The 22,518-nt window shown below is 39.8% G+C and overlaps 1 protein-coding gene and 1 pseudogene across 1 annotated transcript in view; one reads left to right on the top strand and one right to left on the bottom strand.

Annotated features, from left to right (window-relative positions):
• The window catches only part of MGAM (maltase-glucoamylase), a 210,499-nt gene that overhangs the window by 106,847 nt on the left and 81,134 nt on the right, over nucleotides 1-22,518 (bottom strand). The window lies entirely within an intron of this gene.
• The window catches only part of LOC103261023, a 26,173-nt pseudogene continuing 4,422 nt past the window's right edge, over nucleotides 768-22,518 (top strand).

The following is a 22,518-nucleotide window of genomic DNA, read 5'->3' as shown; positions in this document are numbered from 1 at the left end:
TGGAAGTGTTGTCCCTACTTTCGCTGTTTATTTTGGCACGGCGCTACCCCTCTTTTATTTCCATGCATGATCTTGTCAAAGAAACAACTTTTGGCTTCACTGATTTTTCCCCCTCCTCTGTTGCTTTCTACATTTATTTCCATGCCGATCTTTACATTTAGTTCTCTTTTATTACTTCGGATTTAGTGTGTTCTAGTTCCTTTCTTTTTTCTTTCTTTTTTGTCCTAAATTGTTGATTGAGGTGGTTTTACAAGCAGGACTAGTTTGGCAGCAGGTGCAGTCGCAGCGTGGTTGGCCTCCTCCAGGTCTGCCACGGGACCCGCTGATGGTGTGGGGAGCTTGGGGCCCTTCCCAGGGCTGAGGCTCTGGCGCCCGAGGACGTCGGCCCGAGGATCTCCAGGTGCTTGTGGACTGGCTTGGTGATCCATCCGGTGTCTGGATTTCTTCTCATAGCTTTATGGAATGGATCGATAAGGGCAGCCTCAAAAAATGTACATACACGTGGACTCTTCACCAACCCGGTAGGGATTCAGGACTCCCAGAGCCCCACGATGGCGTCCAGCTCGCTCCTCGGCCGCGGACCGGTGGCTGCCAGGGAACCCGAGCTGGTGGACCCCATGGGAACAAGGTCGCCGTAGGTGGCCTCCTTGGGAAACCGGCGGGTGCGGCCACCACTGCGCACACGTATCGGATATGCGACATGACCGTGCGTGGCCTCCTAGCCCACCTTGCGCGCCTTGTCGGCCGCTAGGGGCGCGGTCGCGGTGATGCCGAGAGCTGGAGGTTCTCCCCGCAGCGACCCCGCGGCAGGAAGCGATGACAGAAGACGGCTGCCTCCGCCACAGCTCCGGGAGGTCCTTGTCGGCGCCCATCCCGGATCACGTCTGAACAGAGCGGGGCGGGGATCGGCATCCGTTGAGAGGACGGCGGCACTGCCCGTCGGTCCATCCTGGCTTCCCGCCTACCACAGGGAGCCCGTTGGGGGTGCAAACGGCTCTGCAGCAGCCGCAGGAGACCGCGGGCCCCGCCCCGCTTCCGCCGCCCGGCGCTCGGCATGTTTCTGCCAGAGGAAGCGACTGAGCTGGACTAGGGCGCGAAGCCGGCGGGTGCTGCGACTCGGCGGTCCCCAAAGACCCGGCCTGCAAGATGCCGCCGCCGCCGCCGCCGCCGCCGAGGGTCAGCTCCAGAAGAGAATGCAGTTACTCCTCCCACCCGGCCAGCAGCCTGCCTTTCAGCCGCCCGGGCCCCGCCTCCCAGCCCTCAGCCCCCTGTCTCCTTCAGGCTCCAGGCCGGGCTCGAACTGGCCCCCCCATCGCGTCTCCCGCATCCCGCTTGGGTACCTGTTCTAGTTTCTTAGGGTAGAAGCTTAGGATGTTGATTGGAGACCTTTATTCCTTTGTATTGCAGGTACTTAACAAAGCTCCCGATTTTTCTCTAAGCATTGTTGGAGCTGCTTCCTATAGATTTTGATATTTTGTGTTTTTATTTTTTCAATTAAAATATTTTCTAATGTCACTTGTGATTTATTTGGCCCATGGATTTGGAAGTATGTAGATTAATTCTTAAGTGGACATATCCCAGACTTGGTTCTGTTGATTTTTAATTTTCCCTTGGAGTAAACATGCTTTGTATGATTTCAGTCCTTCTAAATTAACAGTTGTATAGGCTAGGATGTGGTCTACCTTGAAAAATATTCCAGATGTCTATTTACTGTTGATGAATGGAGGCTTCTACAAATGTCAGTTAGGTTAAGTTGGTTTATAGTGTTTAGTTGTGCATCTTTATGGTTTTCTGCAACTTCTATGAATTCTTGGCAGTGCAGTCTTCAACTACTATTATTGTATTGTCTATTCTTTTTTTCTATTGTGAACTTTTGCTTTCTGTATTTTGAGATTTTGTTGCTAAGTGTGTATGTATTTGTTTATAATTGTTATATCTTCCTGATTGTTGAGCTTTTTATCATTATGAAATGTCCATCTTTGTCCCTCTTAATTTCTTTACTCTGATGTCTGTTGTCTTATATTAATGTATCTTTCCCAGCTTTCTTTTGATTAGTGTTTGCATGGCATATCTTTTTTCATTCTTTTAAATCTATGTGTACATCTTGGAATCTGACGTATCTTTCTTGTAGGCAGCATATGGTTGGAACTTCTGTCCAGTCTTGCAATCTTCCTTTGATTGTAGAATTTAATCTGTTCATATTTAATGCAATTATTGATAAGACTGGATTAACACCAGCCACTGTGCTATCTGTTTCCTATGTCAAGATGTACTTTTTGTTCCTCCCTTTCTGCTTGTTGTGGTAAATAGAAAATTACACTATTTTAAATTATCCTTAAAATTTGCATTTGTGTGTGTTTTAAGTGGTTGCACTAGGGATTACAACATGCTCCTTAATTTATCACACTCTTCTTCAGATTAAATACTAATTCCTTTTTGTCTTACCTTCTTAGAAATTATTTGTTTGCAAGAACAGAAATTCATTCAAAGTAGCCTAAGTAAAAGGTGATACAGGTGTACTTCATAGAAATAAGGTCCATCCCAACCATGTAGGAATGCTCCTGTAATTAGTATGGTATTCTATGTGTGGTGTGTGTGTGTGTGTGTGTGTGTGTGTGTGTGTGTGTGTGTCTGTCTGTCTCTGTATGTCTTAGAGGACCTCATATTGTCTCTCATTTCTATTTTGCATATTTCTTCTGTTTTCCTTTGTTTACCTTCCTTCTCTGCTTACCTTTGTACCAAATGGCCAGTAGGTTCTGAAATCACACAGATAGTTACAGCTCCACTCTCCTTGCCCAAATAACTGACTCTGTATACCAATATCAGATACTCATGAGGGAAACTTGGAATTGCCTATCCTGGTCAATTAGATTTGGCGAGTGCACTTATCTTTTTCCCCAGGTTTTGTAGATGGGGCAAGTTTTCAAAAAGAGGGTATGAGCTGAGATTGGCATCACTAACACGACTTTGGGTTTGCATATAGTAGTAAACTTCAATTGCTTTGGTAACCTGATATTTTCTTTTGCTGGACAAGTGTATTAGAAAGCCATTTCTAAAACGTTGGTCACATCAGAATTCAACATTATATAGAAAGTAGATTGTTGTGTTTTAGGGATTTTATTTTGAAAAGTTTCATACATAAAACAAAATGATAATGATTTTGCGTACTTTATACCTATGCTGAAATTTTAATAGCAATTGAAAAGCTATATAATGTAGTATGTTTTGTAAAAGGTTTAGTTCAGAAATTGCAAACTGGTTTGCAGATCTGTTTTGTTTACGCCTTGTGGTAGTAAAACTTGAGTTAATTGTAGTGTTTCAAAGATGTGAAATTTTATTCAGAAGTAGACATATCTGCCGTCTTTGGATAAAAATCACAAGCTGTGTCAAGAGTAGTCCCACACTTGACACTTGGCAGCAGATGATGAGAGCTTCCTTAGTTTGTGGGGGAGGACATTGTCCGGTTTTCTCCAGTCCACCCTGGGTCTCTCTATTTCATCTTGCTCTTTTGCTTGTGCATTCTAGGTATGAGAGCCTGCAATCTGCATTCCCATTTCATTCTAATTGTACGTATTTGTCATTTCTAAACAAATGCTATCTGCCATGATCTGTGCTTTCCAAGTATTATTTAATCTTCACAACTGTTACTGCAGTTTTATGGGAAGAAAATGCGTGTCAGAAATTTAATGACAAGGGTATGTAGCAGAGCTGAGGTTGATTTGAATTGCCAGGTGTTTTTCACCCAAAGAGTGGGCTCTTGAGTTCTTTTCTTTACTGTCTCCACCTGTTCTTTTTTGTAGTTCAGTTACTTTCTTTCTTTTTTTTTCTTTCTTTATCCTTTCCCTCCTTCCCCCTTCTCCTTCCTTCCCCTTCCTTCCTTCCTCTTCATTTCTTTCCCTTTGCCTTGTTTCCTTCCCCTTCTTTCCCTTCCTTCCTTTTCCTTCCCCATATCCATCCTTTCTTTCCTTCCTTCCCTTTTCTTCCCCTTTCATCCTTCTCCTCCCTTCCCCTTCCTTCTTCTCCCTTCTTCCTTTCCCTTTCTTACCCTTCTTTCCTTCCTCTGCCTTCTCCTTCCACCCTTCCTTTTCCTTGCTTCCCCTTCCTTTTTTCCCATTCCTCCCTTCTTCCCTCTTTTCCTTCCCCTTTCTTCTTCTTCCCCCGTTTTTCTTTCTTCCCTTTCCTTTATATCCCTTCCTTTCCTTCCTTTTCTCCACTTATTTTCTTTTTTTCTTTCCTCCTCTCCTTCCCCCTCCCATTGCCGTTCTCTTCTTCTCTCTCTCTTTCTTTCTGTCTCTGCCCCCCCCACAGGAGCTTACTCTCTCACCCAGACTATAGTACAGTGTCAGGGTCACAGCTCTCCGTAGCCTTGACCTCCTGGTGCAAGTGATTTTCCTGCCACAGCCTCCCAAGTAGCTGGGACTACAAGCATTTTTCTGGTTGATACTTATTTTCACTAATTTTTCTGGTTAATACCCAGCTAATTTTTCTGGTTGATATTTATTTTCCCTTTGCCTGTTTTTCCTTTCTCTGTAAAGGATTTTTCCTTTCTCTGTCAGATTACTGCCACTATCATAATTGTTACCTTGTAGGTCTGAACAATGGCCAGATGAAGTTGCTCACACCTGTAATCCAGCCCTTCTGAGGCCAAGGCAGGAGGAAGACTCTTATCTACAAAATATTTTTAAAAGTCAAAAAAGTAGGTGGGCGTGGTGACACATGCCTGTACTCCCAGCTACTTAGGAGGCTGAGGTGGGAAGATCACCTGAGCCCCGGAGGTAGAAACTGTGAGAGCCAGAGTGAGACACTGACACAGACACACACACACACACACACACACACACACACACACAACACGTTTGGTAAATGCTGAATTTGATCCCTTTTAAAAATTTTGAGTGTTTTTGTGTTTTACTGTGATAAATGATGTGATCAGTATCTTTGTTGTTGTTTTGGTGTTTTTTTTTGAGTTGGAGTCTCACTGTCACCCAGACTGGAGTGCAGTGGCCCAGTGGCCACTCCTGGACACCGCAGCCTCGGCCTGCTGGCTTCCGGCGATCCTTCCACCTCAGCCTTCCAAGTAGCTGGAACTACAGGCACGTGCTACCACGCCCGGCTAATTTTTTTGATTTATTGTAGAGATGAGGTCTCGCCAAGTTGCCCAGGTGGGTCTCGAACCCACGGGCTCAGGCAATCCTCTCACTTCAGCCTCCCAAAGGTGCGGGATTACAGGCTGAGCCACTGAGCCTGGCTGATCAGTATCTTTGTAAGTAAATTATGTGCACAGCACATATAGTTGTGTTAAAGGATATGAACTTTTACAAAAGTTTTTAGCAATAAATATATACATACCACCTCTATGCATATATATTTATATAATTTCTAATTAAGATACTTTATACTATTTTGTATCTTTTTCTCATGTAGAATATATATTATGTGCATTTTCCCATTGTGTAAATGTTTTTATTAATACCTGAAGAAAAATATTTTGACACTTCTTACTTATCCCTCATCTATTTGTACTCTCTCTCTCTCTATATATATATATAGAGAGAGAGACTTTTAACTCTAGTGGTGAGAACTCTTCTCAGGGTTTGCAGTTTTAGGGGGCATTTCCCATTCAAGTTGAACCACTTGAAAGAAAAAAAAGGAGTCAGGTAAATGGACATCCAAATAATTATCAGTCTTTTCATTGAGAAAAAGCTGGATTCTGCGCAATGAATGTTGGATTTCCTGTAGTCTCTGTTCCTTCAACTTTGACCCTGCCCACTAAGGGAAGCATTGTGTCTGCTGAGCATGTCCCCTAGACCATGACTTCCTTTATTCGTGTCCCATTCATTCTTTCTGCTGGGCCCCGTGCTTCTGGATGGTATCCTATGTGAAAAGTACAGTTCATCCATTTCAATGAGTTGGCCTTGTGATGTCTGTCCTAAAGGTTTACCATTTGTTTGAGTCTCACACTGGGGATTCCCAACAGCAGAAGATTGATTCTAGCAGGCCCCTGTAGTCAACTTAGATGGTGCTTAATTGGGAAAGTCTCCTCCTATTGGTAATTGATAGTTATTATTATTAAGACAGAGAGGTGTTTTGAAGTAGTTTCCTGGGGTCTCCGATTCCATCGTCTGTGCTCTGTGTTCTCCAGTTTTGTTGGAGGCATGTGAGCTGCACATGGTATCACCTTCAGATGTGCCTGTTTTAGATTTCCTAGTATCCCAACTCACCAGTACAGCCATATTGGGATCTTAATGGCATTCTCTATTCCTACTCATTCTCCCCTGCTTTGGACTTAGGAACCCAATAGAATGATGCTTCTGTGGGTTCTTTGGGGATAGTAGATGGTCCAGCTCTACTTGGGATGTCTATGTCCTCTCCCATCCTTATTTTTTTGAACATAGGAATGTATTTCTGATAACAATTTTGAACTTTTAGAGCCCCAAAGTAGCTCTCTTGTGATCTTCTTTTTTCATTGTATTGTATCCTGGGATTCATCCTTCTAATCCGTGATTGGGAGGTGCTCCCTTTTGTGATCTTTCAACTTTCCTCAGTTCTGTGTTTTTCTTCTACATTGAGTAGGGACATTCTCAAGATCCTATGCCTACTGATATCCCTAGTGCTTCTGCAGCTGCTTCTTCAGCTCACTGATGGTCTGACCAGGGTTCTTCCTTAGTGTAACCCTGAACTTTGAGCACTAGTACCCTATCTTGGAGCTAACCAAGGCATGAGGATATTTTCTCCATTGATTTGGCAAAACTTCAAACCCATTCGGGGTGGAAGTGATTATTGGTTTCCAAGTGCAAGAGCTGTGTAGCATTGCTGAATATGTATTCAGAATTGGCTCTAATAAGCATCTTTGATTGTTCTTTATCATCACAATATAGTTGCAAATAGAGCTAATTGTGCTTTTTCATCCAAATCATAAGCTGCTTGATATTGCCAAAAGTTACTAAATTTCCCCCACGTGTTGTACCATTTTAAAAGTGGCTGGCTTGCTTGGCTTGATAGATGAGTCATAAGTTTTGTGAGGATTTACACACATATTCATGCCCTGAATTTGCAACCCTCTTGCCTAGACTACATGTTGTTGTGATTGTTACATAGAGGGTAGCTATTTGTCTAAGGACAGAATCCTCTGGGCAGTGTGGTTGCTTTTGACTTGTAAAGTCTTCAGCATTAACGAGTCAGGCAAATGGGAGGCACAACTAGATCTAGATATTCAGTCACCCCCTCTTGTACCAGGTTTTCAGTACTCTCCAGTAACTGACAGGTTGGACCCTAGGTCATCTCCCTACTGCTGTGCACCCATGAGGCTGCAGGTCTCTTCTCTCTTTCATGTATTGAGATCAGCTCAGTAGTTGCAATATCATAGATTCTTTAATCTCAGATGCCATCTATTTAAAAGTGCATCCCAATTTCAGACATACTAAACTTGACAATGCATGTTTTTGGAATTAGAGACATATAAAGTAGGAGTGTTGACACTAGGTAAAATGAAGAGATGAAAGAGATCCTCAGGACTTGCTAAGGCCAAAGCTTGTGCTCCAGCTATTGACTCAAGTAGTTCCCCTGGCACCTGGTGGTCTGTGTCACCGTAGTATGGGTTCACTGCAGAACCTTGCTGGACTAGGTCATGACCAAATTCACTTGGCTCTGTCCCAGTCTACTGCTTTCCTCTTAAGAAACTTAATTCCCTTGCATGGCACTGTCATCTCATCTGGTATTTTTTTCATTTTTATTCAACCCAGCCCTTTTAACACCCCTTCTGCCTCTCCTTCCCCTTCTCTAACCCCTGGTTAATTATTGATCATGCTTTTATGATGTGGAGAGTATTCACATACTGAACTGTTCTGTTGCTTGAGGTTTCTTTGTTGGCTTCATTTTCTTTAGACTATTGCTGGTGGGCCCCAGAAGCTATAGTACGAAACTGTACATTAGTGCTTCATGAGGTGTCCACTCTGTTGTTTACAGTTTGTGGAGTTTCATCTAAAAACATCTGTGTGTCCAGGCCAGTGAAAGCCAGATATCTGTCACTTTAATTTCATGAGGAATCCATTCTTAGGCTTCCTAGAGCTTTAGTTTCCATGCGTACACAAGCCATGGATTTTACCAACCTCTATAAATTACTGGTTTTATTAACCACTTTGTTAACTCTCTAGTAATCTTACTTTGTGCAGCCCCCCCAATACTTATTAAATGAAAAAATTATTCCCTCAAATCCAGTCAGTGTTTACTTCTTCTACCTCATCTTTAAATCGGCCTCTTTAAACTGGTATTTGTGTTTATCCTTTTTAAATCTAAATTCTCATTTTCCCAAAGCCCACATTCTCAGGACTGTTAACTTCATGAGGCAAATGAAAGTCTCTGTATCAATAATGAAGTTCCATGAACCTTGACAGTCAGACATCATCTGAAATACAAACTGACCATTCTGGCCTGGCAAAGTGCTAGGACTGGCCTGAGAAATGTCAGATCCAAGGTTCCAAGCATTTGTCATGTTTTTCAGAGATTTAATTGGCCTGCTATCCGTCTTACCAAAGTTATTTGATCCTGTTCTGACTTTTCACTACAACTATTTGTAAATTCTACTGTCTCATAGCTGGGTTATTAAATTGTTAGCTGGCAACCCTGCTGGCAAGATTCCTGGCTGATTAATTGGGACAGCACCAGGTTTTTGCTCTTTTTAAAAAATTCATTTGCTTTCTTTTTTTTAATTTTTAATTTTAAAGAGGTGGGTTACAATTCAAGGTTAGGTATACAAATGTTCATTATGCAGGTACCCTTGTTGATGAGGTATGGCCCCCCCTCCCATGGCAGTTTCCCTCAACTGGCAATCCCACTCCCCCTCCCCTAGCAGTTTCCCACTACTGCCATTTCCTTTCTCCTAGTATGATAAACGTTCAAGTTCCGCTTATGAGTGAGAGCATGTGGTACGCTGTTCTTTGTTTCTGTGATAGATCACTGAGTATGATCGACTCTGAATCCATCCAAGTTGCTGCAAAGTCCATATGTTTGTCCTTCTTAATAGCTGCATAATATTCCATTGTGTACATGTACCACATTTTTTAAATTCAGTTTTTTTCATTTTTTTCTTCAACTTCAATAGGCAGTATGGTTGGTTAGGTTTTTGCTCTTAAAGATTACCCTTACCTCATCTGGTGATTCCTGGTTGAGCGGTATACCCAGATCCCTAGATGTCCATAGATACCCTTATGCTTGGCTGTTCTTCCACCTTAGGTGTTGCTTTTACATTCTCTCTTGGGGCCAATCTAATTGTTTGACTCTTTCTTATTCAGAATTTTAGGCACACAGCCAACCTTTTGGTTCATAAGCCCATAAGTGTTTTTCTGATATAGTTTTATACAATTAACTTTGTGTTTTTATCCTAAACAGTAGAGAATGAATGATATTCTAATTCTCTGTGAGGCTAAATTGGCTATGTTGTTTTCCTGTGAACTCACTTATACTACTGATAAACCATTATAATATGAGGTTAACTGAGTGTTCTCTGGAGTGTGCAATCTGAAAGAGCCTAAGAAACAGATAGCTTATTGAAGTTTGAGTTCTATTTTGAAATCTCTGCCTCTGAAGTTATTTGTTGTTTATCTGAAGAAACCCAACAAGATCCTAGATTAGTAATGTGTATTAATTATAAGACAGGAAAGGTAAAAGACAACTAAAATGACTTTGGCTAAAAATATTTCTATTTTTAATTCTGAGTTCAAGATAATTAACTTTTTTTTTTTTTTTTTTTTACAGGGTTGCACCTCATTTTGGAATGACTGCATACCATCTAGATGACATGGTCATATGTTAACTGAATTATTAGTGTTGAGAGGAAGGTTACAACTAGAGGCTTGTGGAGTGAGACTGGAAAGTCAATGAACAAGAAAGATAAGAGGAGTGCTAAATGACATCCTTTAAAAGCATTTGTATGGCCTGAAATGAACATTTCTACTAATAACTTTCAAAAATTACAGTGGAAATTGATGTTAAAATTGTCTTTATTGAATTGTGTTTCTACTTTCTTTCTGCCTTCTTGGTTTCCTGGCTCTTTGTACATATAACGAATAATATAATTCATTGCTGGGATCACTGGCCACTTACATCTACATTTTTAGAAAGATTCCAAACTTCATTAGCTGCTTTGGAAAGTCATCATTTGAGAGATGACATTTAAAAAACTTAAAAGCGTTGCTATGCAAATCAACTACCCATAGGCTATTGATCTTTTCCTCAGACCCTGAGTACTTTTTCTGATCTTTGTCTTCTCTCCTGTGAAGGCTTGTGTAAGTACTTCTGTAGTAAAATAGAAGTGGTGTTGGACAGTTTGTAGAATTTTTAACTTTAACCTCCATCTCAAATATTCAAGTAATTTCTCTTACAGTCTATCATTGTGTTTCTTGGGCATGGCATTTCAAAACCATTTTTTCCTTAATACAGTGTCCTAATAAATCCAAAAGTTTTAGGTAGGTCATTATTGAACATTTTTTTTAGTGCTATGCTTTCAGTACAGGAAAGAAAACCATTAATGTATTTTTGGAAGTTGTATCAAAAGGTAAACATGATATATTGGAAAATATTTCTGCATAGGATTTAAAATTGATTCTGATTTAAAGTCACATCAAATAAGCTGGCATGAGATTAGTTTAAAAATGTATTGTTTTAGGCAACTCTATCATTAAGTAGAAAAGAACCATATGTCCATAGTGATTTATGGAAGAAAAATCCTAGGAAGGTGCCATTATAGTTATCAATGAAATATATGCATATGAGTCCATTTTGCATTGAAATACCTGGACCAGGCTTGGTGGCTCAGCCTGTAATTCCAGCACTTTGGGAGGCCAAGATAAGTGAATTGCCTGAGCCCATGGGTTCGAGCCCAGCCCAGGCAATTTGGTGAGACCTGACTCTGCAATAAATCAAAAATTAGCGGACGTGGCAGCATACCCCTGTAGTTCTGGCTACTTGGAAGGTGGAGGCAGAAGTATTGCCAGAGCCCAGCAGATCGACACTGGGGTAGCCATGAGTATACTGCTGCACTCCAGCCTGGGCGACAGAGTGAGACTCCAACTCAAAAAAAAAAAAGGAAAAGAAAAAGAAAAACTTGAGGCTGTCTAACTTATATTCTTGTGAGGCCTCGGGAGCTCACAGTCACAGTTGAAGGAGAGGGAGCACACGGGGTACATTGCAAGAGCAGGAGCAAGAAAGACATGAGGAAGTGCCAGGCTTTTTTAAACTACCAACTCTCCTGTGAACTTATAGAAGGAGAACTCAGCCGGGCTCGGTGGCTCAGCCTGTAATCCCGCACCTTGGGAGGCTGAGGTGAGCGGATTGCCTGAACCCGGATTGCAAGACCCGCCTGGGCAACTTGGCAAGATCTCATCTTTACAATAAATCAAAAATTAGCCGTGTGTGGTAGCGCGTGCCTGTAGCTCTAGCTACTGGAAGGCTGAGGAGGAAGGATTGTTGGAGCCCAGCAGGTTGAGGCTGCGGTGACCCGGAGCGGCCACTGCACTCCAGTCTGGGCGACAGAGTGAGACTCCAACTCACACACAAAAAAAAAAAAAACGGAGAACTGACTTCTTACCTCAAGAAAGGCATCAAGCTATTCGTGAGGGATCCACTCCATGATTAACTCACCCCCACCAGGCCACACCTTCAAAAATGGGGATCACATTTCAGTGTGAGATTTGGAGCAGGCAACAATCCAAACTTATCAACGTACATAGGTTACTAGTAATTATAGCATGATAAGCAATTTTGCACTATTGTTATAGGACTGGGACCTAAAGTGAAAAGATTTTGATATTGATTCTTTTTCTGGGAAGAAGAACCAGGTTTCTTTTGTATGTCAACAATATCAGTTGATTGTTTCACTTATCTACATATATGTTTATTTAGTGTTTCAGTGCACCATGTACTGTGCTAGACCTTGGAGATACAGGGATGACCAAGAGAGACGTGTTCCCTGCCTGCATGGGCTCCTACTTCAGTCTTTGCGTTTGAGTGATCTTAACTAGGTAGTTAAGTGTTTTGGAAAAATACTTCGGTATGAGTTAATTTGCTAATTTAAAAATGTTGCCCTCTGGGAGGCCAAGGAGGGAAGATCACCAGAGACCAGGAGTTTGAGACTGTCCTGAGCGATATTGCGAGTCCCTATTTTTACAAAAAATACAAAATGAGCCAGGTATAGTAGAGTGCACTGTTCCAACTACTTGGGAGGTTGAGGTGGGAGGATCACTTGACCTCACAGTTTGAAGCTGTAGTGAGCTATGATTGCTGCTGTACTGCAGCATGGGGGATAGAGTGAGGCCCTGTCTCAAAAATAAACAAATTTTAAAAATGATTTTATTGTTTACACATATATAATAGGATAAAATCAAATTTTACTAGTAAAAATTAACTCTCTTCTGCCAACCCTGCTTAGTTCTGTTCTTGAGAGGCAACCATTTTCATTCCTTCTATTGTCTTCCTAAGGCTGCCTTAACAAATGACAACAGAATGACTTAAGACCACAAAAATATATTCTGTCTCAGTTCTGGAGGCTAGAGGTCCAAAATCAGGGCGTGCCATGCTCTCTCTCAAGGCTCTCTCGGAGATTGTGTTCCTCATCTCCTCTGCCTTCTGACTACTCCAAATGTTTGTGGCCTTTGGCTGTATCTGTCTCTGCTCTGTCTTCACCTCACCTTCCCCATTTTATAAGGTTGATGCAGAAACACCTGTTATTGCATTTAGGGTCTGTCTGGATAATCTCCAAGATGATCTTCTCTGGAGATTTTTTACCTAATTTCTTCTGCAAAGACCCTTTTTCCTTATTTGGTTCTGAAGGGCAGGATGTGGACACTTCGGGGAGAGCATCATTCAGCTGTCTTTCTCTTAGTGATTTCTTTTGGCATTTACTTTCATATTTTAAATAAGCTTATGCTGCCATCTCTTGATAAATCAATTGGAGGCACTGTTTACTCTCTGTTAGAATAGAAGACCCTTTGCCTCTTTTAAGTCGTCTTGTCCCCTAGTCTTCCTAATTGAGTTATGTCACACATTTTTGGCAAAACAGCGATGATTGTTTATTTTCCAACTATGTTTATTGTTTTCTGTGGAGTTAAGTTATATTCTATGATATTTTTCTTTTTTGTGTAGTTTTTCCCACCCTAGAATTAATAATTCTGTCTTTTTGTTTGTTTGTTTTCTATGTATGTATTTTTACGTTTTTCTTAAGTACTCAGTAAGAAGAATTACTGTTAGCTTCCCAGTGTTCACATACATGAGATGTAACAGCCTGGATTGCTCTGGTTCGCTGCTCACTTTCCTTCCGGGATTTCCTGTCACATTTTTATTCCATTCTACCTAGTGTTCTGGATCTCATGTTTTTAATCTTTTTTTAGAGAGAAGATGGTTTTGAGACTCTGCATGCCTGGAAATACCTTTATTGTACCTCATTTTTATTTGACAGCTTGGCTGAGCAGAGAGTATTAGATTTATTTTCCCACAGAATTGTAAAGGCATTTATATATTATTGAGTAATACTTCTGCCCTAGAACCCAGCCATGAGGGTCCCAGGGAGGGCAGGCAAGGCATTTCTTCATTTTCCTCTAATACACAGAGCAGCTGTTGAAGTCTGATGCCCTTCGAACTTTCATTCTTTGTGTGATATTTATTTTTTTCCTTTGGAAACATTTGGGATACTCTGCTGTCCCTGATGTTCTGAAGGTGTATGATATGCCTCCATGTCGGTCATTTTTAATTCATTCTGTGTGAGTTCTTTCATTGTAGAAATTGGTAACTTTTGGTTCTTGTGTTTCTGGTGTCTTCTGCCTCCTATTTTTCTAGAACTCTGCAACTTGGATATGGACTTTTTGACTATTCATTTTTTTTGGCTAATCTGAAAGAGTTGTCTCTTAACCCTTCTGTTGAGTTTTTTATTGTGGCTCTCATGTTTCTGATTTCCACAAGCCCTTTCTTGATTTTTTTAAACATGGTTTCTTGTTTTATAGATGTACTCTATTTTAGATATGGGAGGACATCAAAATTCTTTTGAAAATTTTCTTTGTATTATCTCTGTTCACAGTACTTATTTTCTGTATTGGAGGCTTTTCTTTGAATGTTATAATTCTTGATTATTTGTTTATATTTAGGAATGACTACCTTCCCACACCAACAAGCTAAATAAAAATGAGATATTTGGATAGAGCATATTTATTCATGAACTCCCCTTTTTTTCTTTTATGCTTCACAGAAAAGTTAGTGAATCGCATTGATTGCTGAGTTTTTAAAAGGAGTTTAGAATTCAGTCATCCCGTGGAATCCATGGGAGATTGGTTCCAGGACACCTCTCCAATACCAAAATCTTTGGATGCTCAAGCTCCTTACATTAAACGGTGTTGTATTTGCATATAACCTATGCGCATCCTCTTGTGTACTTTAAATCATCCACAGGTTCTTACAATATCTAATACTATGCAAGGCAAATAATTGTTATACTGCATTATAACGTTTGTGTTTTTATATTGTTAATTTTTATTTTTTCCCCTGAATATTTTTTATTTGTATCTGCAGATATGGAAGGCCAATTTAATGGCAAAGATGAGGGATGAATGTGATACATTTAAGAGCGATTTAGGGGACAGACTTTCTAAGGTAAAGAGAATCCATCTATACCCAGGTTATTATGACCTTGGAATAAAATCCTTTACAAAGAGATGTGCATGAGATGGGTTTGGGGGACAGACTGCAGTGGTTGGTTTTTAGGTGTTAAGGAGTGACTGGGAAGTAAGATGTGGTGGCATATAACCTATCTCCTGAAGTTCTCCTTTCTTTGTTTTTCTTTTCTTTTTTTCTTTTTCTTTTTGAGTTGGGATCTCACTCTGTTGTCGAGAATGGAGTACAGTGGCATGATCATAGTTCATGGCGGCATCGACCTCCTTGGTTCAGGTGATCCCTCAAACACTTCAGATACTTGAGTAGCCGGGACTACAGGCACATGTTACCATGCCAGGCTAATTTATTTATTTTTTTGTAGAGATAAAGTCTTGCTCCTGTTGCCTAGGCTGGCCTTGAATTCCTGGGCTCAAATAGTCCTCTTGACTCATCCTCCCAAAGTGCTGGGATTACACATGTGTGCCACCATGCCTGGCCTCAATTTTGTTATTTTAGAAATTCAGCTAAAAATTTGTTGCTTGGCCAATAACATGAATGAAGACTATAGGAATCTAATACTTGGTTAAAGCAACAACATTTTCATCTCCCATCCATGTCTCTAGGTTTTTCCGCTCTTTTTTTTCTGAGTCAGAGTCTTACTCTATCACCTAGGCTGGAGTGAGGTAGCACCCTCATGGATACCACAGCCTCAACTTGCTGGGCTCAGGTCAACTTCGTGCCTCAGTCTTCCAAGTAACTGAAACCACAGGGGTGCACTTCTATACGTGACTTTTTTTTTAATTTATAGAGAGGGAGTCTTCCCAAGTTTTCCATGCTGGTCTCAAACCCTTGAATTCAGGCTGTCCTCTTGCCTAAGCCTCCCAAAGTGCTGGAATTTTTTTTTTTTTTTTTTGAGTTGGAGTCTCACTCCATCACCCAGACTGGAGTGCAGTGGCTGCTCCCAGCCACCGCAGCCTTGACCAGCTGGGCTCCAGCGATCTTTCCACCTCAGACTTCCAAGTAGCTGGAACTACAGGCGTGTGCTACCACGCTCGGCTGATTTTTTACTTATTGTAGAGATGAGGTGTCACCAAGTTGCCCAGGTGGGTCTCGAACCTGCGGGTTCAGGCAATCCACTCACCTCAGTCTCCCAAAGCGCAGGATTACAGGCTGAGCCACCGAGCCCGGCACCAATATCGTATTCTTAACAAAATGTATTTTAAAACTTTTTATAATCAAAGCTAGCAGTATTCTCTTTAAGTTTTCTGCTAATGGTGGCAGTTTTCTCTTCTTGGTTTTTTTTTTTGTTTGTTTGGGGTTTTTTTTTGAGTTGTGGTTCACTATGTCACTCAGGCCAGAGGGCAGTGGCATAATAGCAATGCCCAAGGCTCATTGCAGTTTCTACCTCCTGGATTCACGCGATCCTTATACCTCAGCATCCCAAGTAGCTGGGACTGCAGGCATGCGCCGCCATGTCTGGCTAATTTTTTTGTTTTTATTTTTTATTTTTATTTTGTAGATATGAGATTTCACTTGTTGCCCCGTCTGGTCTCAAATTCCTGTACTCAAGCAATGTGCCTGGCTCAGCCTCCCAAAGTGCTGGCATTACAGGGGTGAGTCACTGTGCCCAGCCTCAGTTTTCCTTTAAAAAACAACACAATTTCCTTACTTCCAAAATTATTTTTCCTGTCTAAATATTTATCTTTTATTGTAATATAAACTCAAAAGAGCCAAGTTCTACTTATGTTTGCTTACAATATGTTAGGCAGTTATTTTAATGACATTTATTAAAAAATTTGTTTCTCCACTTTAGTGAAATGTCACTTTTATAAAACACAGGTGAGTATACCTTATCTGAAATTCTCAATACCAGAATTGTTTCCTGTTTTGGAGTTTTGGGGTTTGGGAATATTTATATTATACTTCCTTGAGCATTTCTAGTCTGAAAACCTGCAATCCAAATTGATTCAATGAGTGTCATGTTGGTGCTCAGAAAGTTTTGAATTTGAAAGGTTTCAAATTTTTGGATGAGGGAGGATCACCCTGTCCTGCAATTATACATATAATTGAGTCCTTTTATGAAACTAATAATAATAATATTTATTTATTTGGTTATTTTTATTTTTTTTCAAGGTTTTGAAACAAAGTTTATTAGAGAAAAAAGAGAGGGAAGAAAGGGAGACATGCAAGAGCTGGGCTGGGCTCAGGAATGCAAAGAATAATTGTCTTCACATTTTGCTTTACTAATTATTGCACAGTCATAAGTATATCTAATCTCTTTAGGTTAAATATTGGATTTTCTTGACAGAAATAATTTAATGTGAACTTTGATTCTGCATGAATACTTGTGACTTTAAGCATTATGATTATTTCCATAACGTTTGTTTTTTCATGTAATGAGATGAAGTCAGAAAAGGCATCAGTGGATCACGTCACTCTTCTGCTTACCTTCTAGGTCATCTGTAATTCAGATGCCCCAAAGAAATGTTCTTCCTGATGAAGCCCTGAAGCACGTCAGGGAGACTCAGCCTCCAGAAAATGGCCAGAACTGGAATGAGTTCCTTAGTGGTGAGCTGCTGTGTAGAAACCAAGAACTGAATTCGGTTTAAAAAATTGTGTCAAGGTTTAAGATCCTTTTGAAAAAAATGTATGCAAATTAGTCAGAAGCTTGTTGAGTTCTTGAGGCAAACTTGACAGCTACCAGTCACTGAGTGGGGGAAAAGACTGGTTTGTATAAAAGTTCATCTTTTTTTTCCAAGTCTGAGCAGACATTGAGTGAGATATCACGTTTTTCCTTGACTTTCCCAGAACTCTTGATCAAAATCACTACATGCTACCTTATCCTGGAGAGGCTAGATAAGCTGTGGTAGTAAGCAGCACTTAAAACAGGTGTATTTCTCCTTCAGGCTACTCAGTCACAGATTCATTCTTCCTCTGATAGCCAGGCAGATTGAGTCACCACCATCTGGCCAGTAGCAGTCACTATCATAAAAGGAGATAGCAACTCAAGTTTCTGCTCAGAAGGGACATGTGGCTCCTGTTTCTTTGACCAGAGCAATCACAGGATCTCCTCTAGCTTTAGGGAAGTACAACCTTGAGGAGAAGAACCTGAACCTGGAAATTTGTCTTGATATCACAAATGGCTATGGATGTAACTAAGCTCCTGGATGGGAATCTCCTTCAGAATGGGACCTAAGCTATCTTGTTCTTCCTCCCTACTGTTACGTAAACATAGTTACTACATACATTTTTTGTAATATCATTTCATGTTCAAACATATTGCGGTTTGGACTGTTTTTAAAACAATTGGAAGCCTGAGCAACAAAGCAAGATCCCATCAATTAAAAAAATATATATTAACCAGGTGTGGTGGCACAAGCCTGTAGTCCCAGCCACTTGTGGGGCAGAGGTAGAAGGATCATTTGTGCCCAGGAGTTCAAGGCTGCAGTGAGCTATGATCACAACACTGCATTCCAGCCTGGAGGGTCAGGGAGGACCTATCACAGAAAATCAACAACAAACAATTGCAAAATTTATAAAGTAATAGACCTGTTATGAGACTTCTTTTCTGTCAGCAGGGGGAAAATGTATGTATGTATGTATGTATGTATGTATGTATGTATGTAAATATATATAAAATACATATATAAAATATATATATATATATATGGTGTGCCAAAAAAGTATTAGATGTTATCTATGTATTACTTTTTGAAATTGAATTCAATTACAGTAGCAATGTGTAGTATGACATTCACTCAACTGTGCTTCCGCCATTTTCTTTGACTGTCCTGCCTGTCCCATGGTGATGCTAGCATGCATTTGATTAATGCCATCTTTTGGGCAAACGTCATACTTAAAATGTGTATACAATTTTTAGCACCTATATATATATATATATTGGTTAGTCAAGTGAAGCAGAAGGAGTGGAGAAGGAACAGGAAATCTGTATCTGGTTGCAATCAATCAGTTGTAAACACCACTGCACTCGGACCAGCCGATTTTGTTTTTTTATTTGATTATTTAAGTACATACACTCCATTCTTAGCCAATACAGCAATAATGGGCACTTTACACTTAGGGATAGTTTCATTCTTTCTCCATATTGATACAGAAAATAAATGTATTCTTGATAATTTTGCATTTTTGTTCAACAACACTTTTGAAGGTCTAATAATATTTCTTTTTATCTCATTGAGTAAGAGAAACTTTAGCCTCTTTCCCCCTCTTTTGCTTATGATATTAGAATTGTATGCAGTTGCAGTTTGTTTTGCAAGAGTCTTTTAAAATTACTTTTTCCATTTGATGAGGGTTTGTTTGGTTAAAACTAGATAATACAATCTGCAAATCCACTTCAGCATATCACAATACCCATCACAGTGTCCATACTCTCTGGTGAACCTGCCCTGTATGCCTGTTAGGGACACATAGCCATCTAACAGAGACTCAATGAGGACACTGAAGTCAAGTCCAGATGTCAAATATTAGTGAATGTATTTCTCTTTTAGCTAAAAATCGAGGTGCTGGTAATTTTTCCCTATGCCCTTAAGGGTCATCTTGTTCATTCTCTGAATACATTGGCCCAAGTAGTTGTTGGGTAATTTTGATGTTGGGCTACGTTCCTGCTTCTGGTGGTGTTAAATAGAGGTTGTCATTTAGTTCCAAACTAGCAGAAAGAAGAGTTTCTGAAGTTTCAGGAACTTTTTTGTCAGATGCATAACAATGCTAAGATTCTTGTTATGAAATTTCATGGGGTTTACCTTAACTGTCATGTTATTCATATTCATATTGGTGCCACTTAGCACTGTGGAGATGTTTCCAGACTCTCCACTCATGAGTGATTTTTTTAATCTTCTATTATATTTGCTAATTGCACATTGGGCTTTGGTTTAATACCATATCTTTGATCATCAAATTTCTTTTTATACCATAAATTAGTATGGCACACAAAAGGGTTGAGACTCAACATGATAGATGAGTGTAGACTTCTTAAATTTACCTGTTAAGTATCATTTTATGAATGAAGCGTATCAATATAAATGCTATCTGAACTTGGCCATCCATTTGGGCTGCTGTTGCACTGTTCCTACCTGACTAGGCTGAGAGAAGATGAGACATCTAAAAGCTTTTCTTGAAAGAATTTAATTAGGATTTTGCAAAACAGAATGTTCATTTGGATTAGGAATTTGGGGAAAATGTGAAGCTAATACTTGGTAATTTTTTTGTAATACTATAGCCTGTAAGTTTCAGTTGAACCATTTATGCCAGAACATTTCCTGTAGTTCTTTAGTTGCTTGCTCTTGACATATGTTAGAAATGCTGCCATTTCAGCATAAAAGAAGGTGATTAAGAGTGGGAGAAGGAGTAAAAAAGGACATTTTTTTAAATTGAGAAAATATTTGCTTCCCACCTAATTAAAGTATCAAGGTATCAGCCTGTTGATTAAGATTTTTTTTTTTTAAGTAAACTATATGTAACATAACAATCACCATTTTAGCCATTTTAAGTGTACAGTTCTATAACCAATTTGCTGATTTTCAAATTTTTAAAAAATTTTAAGTGCTCAAGATAGTACGTGGGTTAAGGTGTAGTCACTCATGCTGTAATCCCAGAGCTTTGGGAGGCTGAGGCAGGAGGATCAGCTGGAAGCCAAGAGTTTGAGGCCAGCCTGGGCTGCTCCATCTAATTAGGTATGACTCCCTTAATATGTTGCCACAATATCCAGGTGTAATAGGATAAATGACTCCCAGCCATCCATCTTTATTTTACCTTACTAAATCAAGTAGAAAGGGATGGATACCCCAGGTACCTCTTGGCCATCTATTCCCACACAATGAGGAAAAATAAAAGCAGGAAATGGATTACTTTGAGAGATCTACAGATAAAGTTCTTTCCTCAGGCCTAAAAAAGAACAAAATAAAAAAACAAAACTCCTAATCCCTCTAATATTGTTCTACAATGTTTTTTTTTTCTTCCTCAAGGGAAATAAACTGGATTAACAGTTTATAAGGACAGCCTATTGGACTGAAGTCATACTAAGAATTATCCTAATTATCCTAACCTTATCCTAGAGAAGTCCTACATATTGCAACCCGTGAAACATACAATGCTTACAAAACCCTTGTGAAAAACTTCTCAACTCCACAGTATGCAAAATTACTGTTTAATGTTGCTACTAAAAATCAGAAGAGCCACCCAGGCTTATTGTCCCTCCAATTTTTCCCAGCTCTTTGCAAATTCTTGGAATTGTTCAGCTTACAAATTCCTGATAGTTTTTCTTTGCCTAGCCTTGCAGAATTTCTCACTTTAACATATCCAGCTTAGTTTTCACTTAGTCAAAGACTCAAAGGAACATCTTGCAGATTCTGAGACCTCTCTCTCTGCGTAGCTCTCTTTTACAGTCCTCTGCCTTGCACATTGCAGCTGCCTTAGCTGCCCTGAACTCTGACCTTTGACACCTTGTTGGGAGCCAACATCTATAGCTACATGGCTGAGGCCTGTAAAGGCCCATCTGGAAGATCGCCTCTGACATAGGATATCAGTTATACCTATAATATTGGCGTGTGATTAGTGACCAGTGTGCATACATGGCAGTAAAACTTATAAGTAAATCTCAATATACCTGATGGAAAGTGCATAGCAGAATTATTTCTCTCTGTCTTTATAAGTTTTACTTCTTTCTAGATATTTTTTAACTTCTATTTCCTGGTAGACTGGGTAGTCAGCTTTGGAAAGCTGTTTCCCCTAGGGCTAAGATTAGAAACTAAATTACCATGATAGTTTTGTCGCCCTGCCCCTAGCCAGGCAGAACGTTTCTTTTGTTTCGTTAATTACCGAAACTCTGTCTGCTTCAGCCCATGGCCGCCATCTTGGCAACCCTGCATTTCCTTGTTCAAGAGTGTGACAGCTACTATTTGATTTTTAGAGTAGACTTGTTAGGATAAAATATATACATATACACTCATAATTGCATAAATTTATGCTTGCTGTTTTGTTTCCTTTTGCTACATTATTCAAATATAATAATTACTATACGATTTATAAAAGAATTAATGATGAGGTATTAGCTTAATAGGATATAGCATAGTATTAAAGTCCAATCACTAGATCATATAAAAATTAAAGTTTAGACATATGAAACATATGAATTATAGTAAAGTTTTGTAGTTTAAGAATAAGTTTTAACTCAGTTATAAGGTATTACGTTAAATCATAATAGGTTAATAGTATAACTGACAGTTAAGTCATTTAACTAAACTTATAGATTATAGTATAGTGTTAAGTTGATAATATTAATCGTTAAAAATATTGGGAGTCAGTGAACTTGGACTGAACCTAGAGTTAACTTAGAAAAGTTTTTTGTATTAATCAGGGTTTAGAACAAAGAGTATAATATGAATGATTCATTGAACATTATGGAAAACACTTTGAACGATTTGTATTGAAATTGTGAACCTGTGACCTTAATGTAAGCACGGCAGGCATCATGGAATTTGAATTATTTGCTTGGAAATTGCAGATCTCGTGGTGGTCTTGTGATGCATAGTTTGTAAAGCACGGAACTTGTACGCCCCTAGCAAGTGATTATCACACGCTGGAGGGTATAGAAAATGGTATATAAGTTGGAAAAGGTTTGAATAAAATTGGCTTCAGTCCTGACCAGACTGTTCCCAGAAGAACTGCCTCTGAGTGGTCTCTTCTCGCTGTCCAGATTCTCTGGTGCGGGTCCTAACCCACCCTTGATCAGTGCTGGTCACCGACATCTCACTATGACTGTTTCATAAGCAGCAAACAAATCTATCACAAGCAACCCATAGGTAGAAGACATAATGTGGGTGAAAGCGTAGGGTCTGCTAGTGCCTTGACTCCCTTCCTAAAAGTAGG

This window comes from Carlito syrichta, unplaced genomic scaffold (genome assembly GCF_000164805.1).
Source record: "Carlito syrichta isolate Samal-C Ts95f unplaced genomic scaffold, Tarsius_syrichta-2.0.1 Scaffold303563, whole genome shotgun sequence".
In the NCBI taxonomy this organism is placed as follows: Eukaryota; Metazoa; Chordata; class Mammalia; order Primates; family Tarsiidae; genus Carlito; species Carlito syrichta.
Note: the sequence above shows the minus strand (reverse complement) of the source record. Positions and strands in the feature narration are given on the sequence as shown.